Genomic DNA, 13,606 nt, shown 5'->3' on the forward strand with positions numbered 1-13,606 from the left:
CACAAAAATTTGGTGCAGATGAACAGACCTATTTCTTGCTAAATAAGACTAAAATGTGTAATAAAGTTTTTTTTTTAAAGAAGGATGATAGGTTTATATACTTGGTATCTATGGCAGTTTATCAATTTATCATTTATTTAGTCACAGATCAATGGACTGTAGAATTGAGAAGAGTTGATGAACTACAACACTACTGTTGCAGCCAGTTTGGAGTCTTTTTCCTTTGTGAAACCTTTAAACAAATCATATATTTGCATACATATACAACATTATTCAATACATTTCAAACACATTCAAACTTTCATTCATTTCATGTGTACATTTTTTATTATTAAAGAAAGGATCCTGTATGTGATTATGCACATGCAGTAATGGTAGAATACTTTATCTACGATCTTCAACCTGCATGGAAAGAGTGGAAAACAAAAAAAGAATGCTTGTTATAATTGGGTACTCTGAGGTCAGTGAGGGCATATCTTCTTCACATCATAACAGGGGCCGCAGGTAGCTAGTTATGACAATGTGGCATTATATGGCAGCGTTTGAAGTCGGCCAGTGACAGCCTCTCACTGTAACCGCCTGTCACAAACCCCTGCTTTGAAGTCAGCAGTGGTGAAAGGGGGGGGGGGGATGACAAAAAAAACATAATCCAATCAAATTAAGAGGTCATGTCAAAGCAAGATCTGACAGACTTTGAGAAGGTGGTATGGTTTCTGTGAGTGTGTGGAGTATCCATAGAGGGAAGGAGGCTGAAGGAGCGCTGCAGATCTATTAAGTGGTGGGACGACAGTTGAGATAGAATTGGAAGAATAGGATCTTTTTGCAGGACACTTAACCTCCTGATACCCCGCTGGATGGCCCTTTTGACAATAGCACCACTTACCGTCTCGCTGTCATGAAGCGCTGTGTTCATTCCTTACCTGTATAGGCCTACAGTGGAACATCCCTGGGGTGGGAAGGGGTCACGGTGGGGGTCGGGCTCAAGGGATGGGATTTTCTGGTAACTCTACCCCCGACTTTTCAGACAACACCAGAGTCCCCTGGGCATCTCCACCCTCTATGGGCTTTAATTCCAACAAAGGTTTAGTGGCGACAGGAGCTTCCCTAAGCGGACAAATTATGCTATCGGTTTCCCTGCTCTTGTTGGGGAATGAGAACGTCTGGCTTCCCTTAAACTGGAGATGAAGTTCTCCATCTGGAAATGTGTTTGGAGTCAATCAAATCAAAGTTGACCTGAATTTGCGTGCACGTTTCTTCTCTCATGAGTATTTAAATTAACTTCCATCCATTGTGTTTAATGTAGCATAGTCAGTTTTAATCCTAGGACATAATACTGTTGCACTGGCATTGTTTTGGGGGGGAATCTGGAAGACAGGTTTATCCTGTCCAGCAGAGCAGTGTGCAGTGAATCTTTCTGGGCTCTAACCTCCAGCTTGCCTCGAACAGTGGGGAATCCTCCTCAATCACTATAAGGAGGTCCTCTCAGCCCCACTCATATTTTAACCACCAGCCCCACGCCATGGGGCGCTGTGTAACGGCCCGTCAGTGGCTGTAACCTAAGCGCCAAAATTGCTTTTTGACGATGTACCTAGTGTTGTTTTAAGAGCCCCCGTCTGTCCTGCCCAGCCCCCACCCACACAAAATATGATTTAATCATTTTTCTCACTTACTCTTCTCAGCATGGGAGCAAAGAGAAAGAAAGAGAGGGAAAGTGAGAGGGGCAGGGGGAAAGCAGAGAAAAGCATTCCAAAGTGGTGAAGAAGGGGAGACATTACGGCAGTTATTTCCGCAGCAAAGACGAGAAAACCTCTTTGCAGTTCTTAATAGGATCTGGTCACCGAATCTGAAGTCAGGCTACTCCTCTTGAGAAGTCCTCCGGGTAAAAATCTGAGTAGGCTTTTAATCAAGAAGCAGCGGACATTGTACAAACAAGAGCCGGTGCTGATGTCATCCTGAAAAATCTGCCCCTTTAAAACTCAGACCTCTACTCCATTATTTACATTCAGTGTTTTTTTTTTCTTTCTTCAGTGTAAATTGCAGATCATATCTCACAAAAAATAGCTTACAAATCTGAATGTACCATTTTTTCCATTCATTTTTTTTTTTCCCAAACTGGACATAAAGATAATAACTTTCATTGTACTGACTGAGGTCTAACAATTGCATCACAAATCTAACCATTATAAAGGCTGCCAGCATCCATAAACTAACTACAAGCAGCTAAGAAGTCTTAGCCTCAATATTTCTTGCATGCAGAGACACAACAAACCAAGCCGACACAACTTTGAAATAGTTATGCTTCAGGCTAATGTGTTAGCAAACAGTCCAATCAATCCTGTATCTGTGAATTTACACATTCACTGAGACAGGATTGCTTGCATTGCAATTGTGTCTCTCACCATCTGACAATAAGTCCTATAGTACGCTTTTTATTTCTGGCTGGTAAACCCTGGACTACAAACTACATTCATATACTAATAAGTATAAAAAATATATTTTGAGACTAAACATATTATTTCTGTGTGGATTTGTTTTTTCCAGGGTAGGAAGTGATATTTTTCCTACCAGAGGGGAAGGTTTGTATCTCAAGTCCTGCTCGGTTAGATTTGGGAAACCTTTGGTTAAGGTTAGGGAAAGATTGTGGTTTCTTGTAAATGTTGCATGCCCTGTCTTGTGCTTCAAGTCCCTTTTAACTTTTAACAATCTTTCCCCAACCTTAACCAAGGGCTGTGATTGCCTAAACGTAACCATAAAAAAGTATTCATGCTTTAATAGCTAGGAGCTCATATTGTAGAGGAAATAAATGAAATTCATGGTCAGTGAACATTTAGCAGATACATTCAGTATCAACATTTTGTGACTTGGCTGAAACAGTAAAAACATTTTCTGCATAAAGTTTCTTTATCATAAACATAATGAGACAAGGTTGGATTTGGCCTGTCATCTCCTGGGGAAAATATGTGGCTTTTTATTGGTTTGCTTGATCTTCGACTTCACCAGTCGCTTGTTTTCTTCAGCTCTTTGCCAGACTCATCCACTAAAACCCGACCACAACCACATTACTGTAGTTCTGTTCATGGTGGGAAGATGTTTTGTTTATAACATTTAGATTTTAAAGCATAGTGCTTATTTAAGGAACTTTTTAGGAGATGAGGTCAGCCAGAGTTTTTGCTGAGAGAGAAGGGGTTGGGTAGAATAGACTAGATCACAGTAATCTGTTAAAATATGAATGAGTGAGCCTGAGGCCTACCTCAGGCCTACTGTGGACAACCAACCACACATATGTTTAAAACCTCAAGTAACCTCAGTCTGTTTAAAAGTTAGAATAGCTCCCACCCTTGCCATCTCATGTCTCTCATATCTCTGCTCATCTCTTTCCACCCCACTCTCCTCCTTAGGAACATATTGTTTCCACACCCTGCCGACATCAGTGGTTGACACCCACTTTAGAGCACTGAAGCACTGTGTACATATGACTGCAAGTGGTGTTACTGTTACCAAGGATCACCTTACCCACTGCCATCAGTTATAAGTCTGACAGAGACCAAGTTTGAGTACATGGCTTTGGGGGTCTGGGGAATATACATCACCCTCACAATTGTATACCCTGTCTTGATATAGGATTTCTGTTGCACAGTTGAAACAGCTGGATTAGAAAAAGAGACTGACAAGTTTCCTAGAAAGTAAACATGCTTATTTTGGCAGATAGCCCTAAAAATATGTCAATTTGGACCCTCATTTTCTTTCCAATTTTACTACTACTGTACTATACTGTACTTGTCAGAGCTTTATTTAAAAGTTTTTTTATCAGATATCTGTCAAGGGGCAGAAGGACATCAACACACTGTGACAGTTACTGCACTTTATCAGAAGCCATTTGGCTAATGTGTGGTGGAGATTCTTCTCCATCTCAAAGTGTTATTTTTGCTGCCATGTTTGTGTTTGTGCAACATAGGAGTTTTCATCTATGTGCAGTTTGTGGCAGCCATGGGAGGTCAGTTTCACTGAATGCTCTTCTTCTTCTTCTTCTTCTTCTTCTTTTTCTTCTTGTTTGATGGTGGTTGGCGTCCAGTTTACTGGTGCAATACCACCAACTTCTTCTGCTCTGGAGTGTGAATCAGAAAATAGACTTACAATGAATGCTCCACTGAGGCTCTGGTGTCTGTTTATAGTTCCTGGTTGTACCATGTTTAAGAAGAAAGGGGATTATGTGTGTTTTTGATTAATAGTGTTTTTACATAGTTGGTGGCTACAATGGATGCTTGGTTCTGTAATTACACATTCATTTATGATGGAAAAATCTATTTAAATATATATTTGGGCAGGGTTATATGTATGCGATATAGTGAGCTCCTTTCAATGGGGCAGTATATAAAGGGTGGTTGTGTTAGCTTTTGGTTGCTGTAATTCTGTTCTTGCCCACAGTCATACATAAATGACCAGAGAAGACCTCGTGTTAGCAAACATCTGGCAGACACACAATATCTATTTACCTTTTAGCCCTGCTTTTGTCTCCACCAACATACTTGGTGCTGGGCTGGGCTCATCAGATATTTGCTGGAAACTGGTTCCTTTATTGATGAGACTGATGAGTGAATCTTCAGGTTAAAACTAAAACAATATGTTAAAAGAGGCTAAACAGCCTGTACAGCTGTATTGTTGGGTGGCACTATGAGCAAGCCTTTAAGAGTCAGTATAAAAATACAGTCTTAGTTTTGCAACTTTGTATCTTACCCTAGTTTCAGTGTGTAGCATCTCTTGAGCCCTCCTGTCTGTAATGATGATAAATGAACAACAGGTAAAGGTCAACACATAATAAACTGTACTGTCTTTACATTAGGTTTGGCTGACATTATCAAGATGAGATAAATTTATTTTTCATTGATCTCAGACAATAGGTCACAGACTGATAGCTTGCCTCAACAGGCTCGCTTCTCTCTGAACTGTTGCCATTTTGTCAATTACGTCAGTGGTTGTTCAAGGACTGAGACTTGATATTGCCAATGCTTGCTCCTTGGAAACCTCATTTGGATGGAAACCTACCACCCTCACTCTCGCCACACTGAAGAGACATGTATCCTCAGCACTTTTGTGGGTCATCACAAAAAAAAAAAAAAAAAACACATCATTGATGCCAGTGTCCTTTCAGCTCGCCCTTGCCCCTTCACACTGCACAGCTACTGCTCTCACCCCTCTAGTGCCTACCCAACCCGTGATAATAATGACGAACATCATTTATGCAAATGTAATTAGGCCGAGAAACATGATAGTGGAGCACAGGGCGCCAATGGAAATTTATCACTGAACACTCAGGCTCTAAACATTCAATTAAAATATTGAATTTCACCGGATTTAATCTAAACGTAATAAATTAAGCAGTGGAAGAAAGGTTTGCAGAAGAGTAGGCTGACATTTGGCTGTCAGTATCACACTTTGAAATGGTCATTGATTCCACTACCAGCCTCCAAGATGCAGACTGGTAGATAGAGTACGAGAAGAGAAGGTGATTTCTGGTCTCTATATTTGTATCTGGGTCAGTGTTTCGTGAGGTTTGACTATCCTGCCAAGACAAACTAGTGTACCACCTAAAAGAATTCAATAAATGTGCAATTAGATATGTGGTGTGTCTTTCACATGGTCTAACTGCTGTTTAAGTGGTTTTGCCAAGCCACACAGCTTCATTTGTAAACACAACATGAGGTGGGAGAAAGAGAGTCGTGGAGAAAGTGTGGATTTCAGGAAGATATCAGTCTTGAGAGAGTGTCCTAAAAAAGCTTGGATGAGACCAAATCACATATGGTGCTTTTGTCTGTACAAACATTTCTCAGAGGCAATAATTATAATGATTGTTCAACTTAAACAGGAAACTAAAACACAGTTTTGTCTGCATGACAAAGTAATGTTTGACTGCAGGTTGGGCCTAGAAGACAATAACCATAATTTTTGTGTCTTTTTACATTTCAACTTACACATGTTACATTGGTGCAGGGCAGGTACTGTATAGTGGCTTTATCATCTGTCTGCTGCTTCTGGTAGTGAGGTTGACACGAGTGGTAACAGTAACATGAAAGTTGTGGGCTGTAAAACCAAAACCAAAAGGTTCTAAAGCGCTTTATAGCGCTGAGGGCAACTGCTGAGTCTAGAGAATTCTTTGTGGGCTTCTCATTATAAGTGACACCCTTTACACTAATTAAAAATTAATAAATCAATAAAAATCTGTTTAATTCTGTATAACAACAGATGTATGCTAAATTGGGTTGAACCCGCGCTGAAAGGGCTTGACAACGGTGACACTTTGAGATTTGTAGGCTGTTTCAAATTCCCAAACAGCATGTGTTTGTTTTCATCTAATTGGCTTTTTTTTTAGGGTCGAGACATAGTATGAACGTGAGATGTGGCTTGTGGATGTGTTTCCAAGGTGATAAACTTTTCACTCCAAAGGTGACGAGAGGTTGGGAAATTGTTGAAGTGGCTCACACTGCATTGTCAGTAATTAATACTAGGCCTAAATGAGAAATACTATGTGAAAAGTATAACTCCTTTGCCAGTATGTGCTAGTTGAACAGCTTCATTCCTGCATTAAACACAAAAATATGTTGCATGTAATTTACATTTATAGACATACAATGTCAGGTGAGATGAACTGTGTAACCAGCTGGATGCCCTCAACTCTCTGTCTCTGCTTAATGTAGCATGAGTGCTTCTCGAGAGCTGATCCTCACTCCAGACTGAAGCTGCAATTTCAGCCTCTGCTCCTACAAACAAACCTACAAGCTGTGTGAATACAGATCCAAAAAATCGCTGCACTCTTGAGAGCTGTACTCTCAGTGCTTGCTGTGAGACATCATCAGAGTTTGCGTCTTGTAATGTGTTCTGCTCTGTTCGTGTTTACATACGGAGGACATGGCCGCCTGCCTGCCTTGGCTTCATGGTAATAAGCTTCCATTGTCCCAGTTCTGTTAATATCACATTAGAATTTCATCTCAAGGGAGGGATTTACTGCGAGTGTGGGAACTTTATATGTTTAATGAAAGAGTCTCTTAATAGTTGCATTAATGCAGTTCTCTGTACATACAGTACTGTGCAGAATATCAAACATGACCTGATTCCTTCCCCAATTTCCATAACGCCCCTGTGGATCTTGGTGGTATTTTGTCTCATTTTGTGCTGAATTTGAATGTAGAGGGCATTGTTAAATGAGGTCTGTCTCATTGCTACAGTATACAATGCACAGATGTCCTTCAAAGATAATTTTGATGCAGACTTCATAGCATGCCACTTTAAAAGGTAGGCCTATGTAAAAAATAAAAAAAGTAATGTTAATACATTTCAGATCTTGTCCACATCTGAACCTGAAAACTTTTTTTTTATGCTTGGCAAACCCTAGTCTTGTGATACCAAACAGTCAGAGATCTAAGTGCCTACTAATTGTTATGTCACCGCCCTAAAGACTTTGGATTTGTTCTTTTTTTTTTTTACATTCTTTTATTGTTTCCACCCAGTTTTTCCAACGAAAGCCAAGAGAAGTGTTTACTAATTTGTGAATCTAGGCAAACACAGTCTAAATATCTTTTTTTTGTATCAGAATGTGTAAAATGCATACATACCAGCATTTATACTGCATGTCTTCATACACTACATGGCCAAATGTATATGGACATGTGATTTTGGAACTTGGCTGCAGGAATTTGTTGCCATTTAGCCACAAGAGTGTTAGTGAGGCCAGCCACTGATGTTGGTTGATAAGGCTTGGCTCAAAGACAGCTAAAAGTTCATCCCAAGGATGTTGCCTGGCGTAGAGGTTAAGAATCTGTGCAGCCCAGTCAAGTTCTTCAACACAAACTTTTCCTTTATGGACCTGGATTTGTGTACAGTGGCATAAACATGAAATTGGAAATGGCTTTCCCCAAACTTGTTGGAAAGTTGGAAGCAGACTGTTGTCTAAAATGTCACTGCATTCAGTAGCATTAAAATTTCCGTTAGTTGGAAGTAAAGGCCCTAGCCGTAATACTGGAATGGGGCGTCCACATACTTTTGGCCATATAGTGTAAGCAGAGTATATCAAGAAACTCTCAAACTGTATGAAAAGCTGTAACATTGTCATGCCAGCAACCATTAACAAAGACTAGACATGTTGTTAGCAGTGTAGCTGGATATCTGCAGTGTGTACTATGAGCACTTGAACCAGTAGTTTTCCATTATTAACTTTAATCTGGACCTTGCTGTGTCTTGGATCTACCATCAGACACCAAACACCAGCTCTACAGCCACTGATAGCCTGCCATGATTTATTTATCTCTAATTAGCTGCTTTTCATTCAAAATCATGAAACTATAGACTGGAATAGACATAACTCATCCCTGCATCTAGGCCAGTGTTTAGTCTGGGATACCGAGGTTGATCCACCTCTCTGTACTCGATAGTACCACAATCCATTATTTACTAAAGATCAAGTTTTAAAGCGGGCTGTTGTGCAGTTTTAGTGAGCCAGCAAAGACAAAGATTTCCCGATAAGAGTTTTTCGTCATGCTCTCTCCTGCAGCCGGTCTGACAAATGGTTTTAAGGAGTTTGACTGGTGCATTTCATAATCAACTTTTTTTTTTTCTCTTACTTGTCCTATTTGGTTTCCAACAAAAAGCCAGTAATGCCAGATTGAATGCTTGAAGGGTGATGGAGGAGCAGTATACACTTCCAGGTTCTTCATAGTTCTAACCCCCCAAATCTGGCAACAGTGATTATATCTGACAAGCTCTACTCATGGGAGATCAAACTACTCCCAGGAATAAAAAATGCATTTCATTCACTGGAATTGGCTCACAATAGGAAATAACATTTTTCCCCCTCTTTTTTTATTTCCAGTATGTGCTGCTCTTTCTCATTTCTTGCTCAAATGGCTTCCAGTACACTCACCTTTATCCACACAAATACAAAAAATAGTGATCCGGCATTCTTTTTGCTCTTTTTTGGGGGGTTTATATTTGCTCTTGGCTTTGTTTAAGTGTGTCACTAAATACTTCTTTATCCTTTCACTCTCTTATTTTTTGTCTTCTAGTTGTATTTTTATTGTAGTCTGCATTTTTCTTTTTTATCGCTTCTATAAATAATTAATCACCAAAAGACACAAAACTAAAGAAACACAAATAAACCAAGTTAAACGATATGTTGGGGGAATTGTTAAGTACACACATACACACACAAAGCAGAAACACATATTCTATAACAAGAAATAGGACACTATGAAAGTCAGTTGGAGAGATGATAGCTTGAATAGCTTGGATGTCGCTCAAAGCTGTTTTTTTCATGCTGTATACCTAAATAGTAAACCATGTGTAATGCCATATCCTGCTAGAGAAATGAAGTATTTTAATTGCCAAAATCTTGCAATGTCTAATACCCCTGCAGCTGTTTTCCAGGACCAGACTTTATGAGTCACTATATAAATATTTTATCTGCACCATAAATATAGCTCCAGTCTATGATGTTAGCTTTGGTCAAGTGCTTATTTTGGATCATCAAGAGAGCTACAGAGCCTGAATTGGTTTTGGCTCATCTATCTTTTTCACTTTTCACCTCTCAGTCTCTGTTACTTTTCCTCAGCTAGCCTATATGAGGCTGGTGATACAACCAATTTTTATTGGCAACATAGAAGGAATCACTAATAGCAACGAGCAAGAATGTGAAACAGATTGTTTGAGAAAATGTATTAAGATGTGTCCTCGGTACAAAACGTTACTAAAACGCCATGAAGGATATAATTCTGGGCAAGTTCTTACTTTCTAGATATGCTCTATGGACAATTTGTGCTCTGAAAGTCGTGTTCAATTGTGCAAACCATAGAAAGTTTTTTGACTTGATGAATGATTTGTAAAATTCAATATTTTCCAAAGTGTTTATTTTGGATGATAGAGACTTGCAGAGGGTTGATTAATGATTCTTAATGTATCTTTTCTATCATTTTGCAATTTTGTATCCCTGTCCTTTACTTACACTTTCCTCCAGTGTGCGTTCATTAAGTCTTTAAAGGATTCCTTTACAGCTCTTGTTACTGTACATTCCCCTACTTAAACCCAAGACACACACTAATTACCTGGGTCTCTCATAATGGATGTCCCAATGTTTTATTTACTTAACAAGACTTTAATCAGCTCCCTGATTTCCTCTGCCGTTACACACCTTACCATGAAACATAGCCTGTGTGTACCCTCTTATCTGACACTGCCCACTGTGCTCGCCAGCCGGCCGCCTACAGGAGAGCTGGAGGTGGCAGACAGGGTTGGGGAGCATGTGTTCATGTGTATTTGTGCAAGTCTGTAGATAAAAGCGTTTTGGATGGTGCCTTTGCACAGTACTCGTTTATACATGCATGTCTTTGTGTGTTTGCATGTGCGAGTGTTAATGTGTGTGACAGGTGCTGACTCCTATGTCAGGGGTGAGGTCACACCCCCCCCCTCAACCTAGGTGTCTGCAGAGGTTAGCAACAACTCAGCAAGCGATAGGGTGAACACCTTTTACCCCTCCACACACACCCATACCAACATGCGTACACACGCACCCAGCCCCCTAGATATCATTAGCCTTTACGCTAACAGCAGGCCCCAAGACAACTTGGGAAAATGGGGAGGGTCATGAGCAATTCTGGAGCACATGTTTTTAGCGATGCATACAAATGTAAAAGTTGTGCATTTGCTGCTAGGATATCAATAATGTCACAGAGGTTTAAATGGCAACAGAGATTGTTCCTATTGGCAAAGAGTAATACATTCAGGCGATGTGCATCATCTGCTTAGAACTGAATGTGTCGCCACTTTAATTAATCAGCATCCATGACATCTAATGGTGCAATCACACCTAAAGTGTTTTTTTGGAGTCTGAGCTACTGGGTAGTAGAAAAGTTTTATTTTGCTTCACAGAGTGTAGTTTCAGGAGGACAAATCAAACAAAAGTGATATGGACTCAGGAATATCCTTCTATACAAACATTTCATTCTCTAAGATTAAAGATTGTTTTAGAATGCAAAGAGAGAAATCTTGAGTGTGTATTTGCTTTACAGGCGACAACAGATGCAAACAAAGAAGAAAAATCCAATGTGCTCTCTGTCAGGTGTTTCCCCCACTGAAGAAAACATGAAAACATGTGAGCATCAGGTCAGACTGTAGCTTGCCTTTCCAAGCATGAACTTCTCTCACATTTGATGCTGTTTATTTTCTAATGTCCCAAAAAGGTGCTACAATAACATCTAGGTGTTTTTTACTCATCCGTTGTAATCTACTCTTACACACGTCCCGGTTGTAACACCTTCTCTCTTTTCTTAATATAAACTCAGCGGCAGCTTTACTGAGCAGGTGATATGTGATTTGGCACTCTCCATGCAGAGTATGACATATGATTTACACTAAAAGGCGTCATTTACATTATAAACTGTTCTTTTGAATGAGTTCCCATTGAACTCAATGCACATAGCTGCTGCATCATTCATGACCTAATATGGGCATAAGGGGCTGGCATTCAAACTGTCATGTCCAGTTCAAGTATCCATATCCTGATTTAAGTCTCATTCAGTTTAAGCTTGTATACACACAGCACTGATACCCTGTGACTGAGTAGCCATGCTGCCATGAATAAGCCTCTTACCAGAAACACCCTGTCTGAAGATGGAGTGGTCCACCAGCAATAAAGTGTGCACCACTTTGACCACCAGTTCAAAGATGTTTCAATGTTACTGAGCATACAGTTAATATATTTTCAGAACGTACAGACACCTTAAGTAAGATCTTACTGTCCCAGAATGCAAAATGATACTCTTTTGGGAACAAATCCTGTCCTTTTTTGACATACTCAAAGATAGAAGAGGATTATGCAACAAGGAAACTTATTCTATCACATTTTATTCTCAAGCTCTAAAAACATCCTTGCACACCATACATTATTGACATTAAGTTCACTTCAAAGAAATACGGTTTCTTTTTCAAATCACAAGTTCAAAAGGGGAGAAAACAACAAAACAGTATACTCACGTTTGTCATTTATTACCACAATTCACATTCAGATTTTTTGCATGCTCATATGAAATGCTGAGCTGTGCTATGTGGAATTGCTAGAAGTTTTGTTACATTACTCTGTAACACTTTCACATTGACTTTATGGCTAGGTTCACACTGCAAACCTTAGCACTTAATTCTGTTTTTTGTTTGACTGTTCACATTAGTTTTTAAATGTGCCCCATATCAGATTCCAGTGTGAACAGGTCACGGTCCTGTAGTGACCTGCATGATGCTCATAGATCTAGAGTGATGTAAAAGTCACATGAATTCTGATATGACTGTTCACACTGAGGTTGCATTGCAAAAAAATCTGACCTATCTATTTTGGACCACATATGAAAGTGGCACATATCAGAAGTGAAAAGATCAGATTCAATGTGATTTGTGCTGTTCACACTGTCATGATAGATCTGTGTCACATATGAGCAAAAAAAAAAACAGATTAGGGTCACTTTGGACTGCAGTCTGAATGTGGCCTATGTCTGCAGTGATGTACCCAACTTTTCAATTACTCACAGTGACTTAGATAAAGACATAAAGTGTTGCAAGAGAGACATAAAACAATAGAAACAAAAATGAAACTCAACTTTGTTTGTTAGTTGTTTCAATTTTTTCAGTATGGACATATAGTAGAACGCTAAAAAAAGTGATAAGCCTATGATTTGGAAACAGTTGCCTTGCCATTCTGGTGCTGTCTGTCTCGCTTTCCACGTCTGCACGTCTCCTTTCCAACAGTCAAATGTTACATTCACATAACAGCTTGTTGTCTTGTTCCATGCAGAATATTACATATCAAACCAAGCCATTGCTTTTTAACCCGTGTCTAACTTGTTCTTGAAAAAAATGTATTTAGTCCACATCAAAAGTTCTATACTGTTTCTCGGAAAAGGCTCACATGCGGCTGGATGTCTGTTTCTGTGTAAGAACAGATCAGAAAACAGACTCTGATCATTATTTTATGTAAATGTCATGCACACATGTGTTCACTTACTCACTAATTCAAAAAGAGAGTGACTTTATTTATATCAGATTGAAATTGTGCGTAATATTCATTTTATAAATAAAACAGGTGGCAAAAATGGTTTTCAGCATGCTCTCAGGCCGCCAAGATAATTTTTTCAAATTCCCTGTCTACGCTGGGGTGTCCTCTGGCTGTGGTGTCACTGTTAGGCCCTACAGTATTTATTTACACTGTCTTTCTCTCACACATTCCTTCCCAGTGAGCCAGGCCTTGGGCTGCCAGTGGAGGACGTGAAGTCAAGCCAGGGAGCCAAGGCCACTGTCAGCTCTCAGTGGTTAGAATAACCCAGCAAAACCTCCTGGGAACCGGGCTGGGATCGGACCAGCGCTAGCTGCCAGAACAAGTGAGAGGTAAGATGGTAGATGGAGCAGATTTTTTTTTGTTTTCAAAGAACTTGAAGGAGTAGCTGAAAGAATCAGAGATCTGTAGGTTTGATATCTACTCAGTAAACTGGTATTTTTGATATGTAATATGTGAGAAACAGTAGATCAAAGCCCAAACTGTCAGCTTTTTTATACTCTTTGTTAATGTCCCTGCAGTTTG

At 39.7% G+C, this 13,606-nt stretch overlaps 1 long non-coding RNA gene across 1 annotated transcript in view; it reads left to right on the top strand.

Annotated features, from left to right (window-relative positions):
• The window catches only part of LOC127375139 (uncharacterized), a 54,234-nt gene that overhangs the window by 25,339 nt on the left and 15,289 nt on the right, over window positions 1-13,606 (top strand). Inside the window, exon 4 of the long non-coding RNA XR_007887312.1 lies at window positions 13,263-13,413. This is a non-coding gene — a long non-coding RNA (uncharacterized LOC127375139). The remainder of the gene's footprint in view (window positions 1-13,262; window positions 13,414-13,606) is intronic.

The sequence above is a fragment of the Dicentrarchus labrax genome, unplaced genomic scaffold, assembly GCF_905237075.1.
Source record: "Dicentrarchus labrax unplaced genomic scaffold, dlabrax2021, whole genome shotgun sequence".
In the NCBI taxonomy this organism is placed as follows: Eukaryota; Metazoa; Chordata; class Actinopteri; family Moronidae; genus Dicentrarchus; species Dicentrarchus labrax.